Here is a 2473-nt window from a genome sequence, read left to right as displayed (position 1 = left end):
TTATGGAATATATATCCTGATGCTGCTCAAGTAGCCTCTGTTACAGAACATGATGCGAGAAGATAATATTTGAGATCAGGTTTATAATCCCCCATCACACGTAGACAACAGAAGCACATTTAGAAGTGACCTCAGTTTATAAAATGGTCCATCTCTGAGACCATGTAAACAAAATGCCTGGCAGGTAGTGAAAAAAACCTTTATGCCCATGTGAATATACATGGATATATGTATTCCTATTTAGTTAATATTTTATGTCCTGTTATGGCTGCCTCCACACTTTTCTTCATGTTGTTTGTACCTTCGTGTGCACTGGAATCAATCAGCTTCAGTCCCAGCAGTTCTATTAGTTTTTATCTCCCAGCATTTTCTAAAAGTGGCTCCTGGTGACTTATATAAATAAAAGCAGCTTTTTACAGGAACAACAGATTTATAACTTTAATAAGACTGCCCTCCTTCCTGCATTAACGTCTACAGTACATGACAAATCAGGTTAAGCAAGCTGGTATCAAATCTGAAGCAAAATCCATTTTTGAGCCAAACCTTAATTCTCTGAAGAGCTTCAAGCATATTTTGAAGATGTTAAATTATTGATAAGGAAAATCAATTCTTTTTCCAGCTCAGGCAATGTCATAGAGTCACAGTATATGCAACAATAGCTAAGGCAGATTTTCTGTTTTATTAACTTCATGACCCTTTAGAATTAAGTTACTACTTTTTCCCTCTTTAGAATCCTGATAAACAGTCACTACCAACAGCTTAACAACTTCTGTTAACCTCAGATAAGAATAAAAGATTTGTCTGAAAACAGACTGACAGAAACAGACAAGAAAACCATGAGATGCTAGCATACTCCTAAGTTTATTTATGAACTCGTATTATTCCACCAATATCATTAAACTTGGACACTTCAGCAAATAAACAGCAATGCGTTCTGATCTGACCAGGAACAGTTTCCTCAAAGGGTCTGAAATAATAAAACATGTTCCATCCAGGAAGGCAACAATGTGGCAAACAATCCTGTGAGAAAGTTGGCAGATAGCAAGAATAGTTCTTGTGAACCTTTCCAAACTAAAAAATTATTAGTATCTACATATATACATTCGAGTCAGTCACAGTGATTTTATCCAGTATCCATCTCAGAGCTTTCCCAGAGAAAATCTTGGATATGGTGATGGAAGCATATTTAAAAGTACACCAACCATTATACTACAAGATACATAGAAGAGAGAAGAAAATAAAATGTTACCAATCTTTCCCATTCTAAAGTAGAACAGCAGTCATGAGTAAGCAATTATTTACAAAGGATCAACAACCACTCTCATGTCCTTTCCCAGAAACATCCTAACAATCAGTTTTAAGACTTAATGATGTTATATGGTGAGTTAGTGGAGAATCCCCTTGAGATTTCCTGTTGAAGTTGTCCAGTTTAGTATAAAATGTGCACGTATCTGACAGAGGAAAAACTGACTCTCCACGTTAGTTAGTTAGTATGCTTCTCCCATTGGATACCTGAGACTATACCCCAGTGTACTGTTACACACAGAACAACAGCCTTAACAGATAAAAATTAATAGCTGTGTGCGCACAAACAAAAATATAGTTTGTCCCCTGAATATCCTACCCGTTAGGCCACCCTCCAAGATGCCTCTGCCAAATACAAAAGATCTGTTCCCAGTTCTCTGACGGGTGTCCCCAGAACTGAGGAAAAGCAGATTCTTTTCTGTAAGTGATGTGAGCCAGCAACAGTACAGCTCCCAAAATGTTCCCAAATTAAACCATTCAGCAAAAAGAATGCGGTTGCAATTAACCACTAAATAAGCAAATGTGTATTTTTGATGAATAAAACATCTCTAAGAAAATCCCTTCTAAGTTCTCATATGAAACTCGCAATAGTAGTAAGTAATAAACGCCCGTTTTTCAATCAGCCTCAATTCAAATGTGAGATGGCAAATATCCAGACAGGAAAACTATCTGAAAAACATACAAAATAGGCCCTCAAGATAGTGTCTAATGAATTGCTTTGTTGTAAGTGACTCTAAGTTTCGATTTTCACGGTACCGTTTCTAATTAAATGAGAAATCTGCTGTGGAAGTGCTCTAGCGAAAGCTCATACATCTAGGTAAAACACAGCCACTTGCGGAAGGCAAATAACAGACGTTATTCTTCCTCCTTCTTCTTACTTAACTACTATGGCATCTGCCGCCTCCTTGCCCGCGGAGCCCGACAGCCCCCAGGAGGATGAGGGGGCAATGGGCAGCGCGGGTGGCGGTGTCCCGCAGCTCTCCCCTGACACCGGCGCCCACCGCCAGCCCTCAGCAGCGGCAGCGCCGCCCATCACCGCCACGGGACCCGCCCGCCCCAGCGCCGCCCCGGCCGGGCACGGCTCCGGCGCGCACCGCGCAGGCGCGGGGCCGCCTCTTCCCCGCGCGCACGGGCGGAAGCCGCAGCGAGAAAGACACCCCGAGGCCCT

This window comes from Corvus kubaryi, unplaced genomic scaffold (assembly GCF_017639235.1).
Source record: "Corvus kubaryi isolate FWS band 111438036 unplaced genomic scaffold, C.kubaryi_AGA036_p1.0 split3-73, whole genome shotgun sequence".
Classification (NCBI taxonomy): domain Eukaryota; kingdom Metazoa; phylum Chordata; class Aves; order Passeriformes; family Corvidae; genus Corvus; species Corvus kubaryi.
This window is presented reverse-complemented; position numbering follows the sequence as displayed.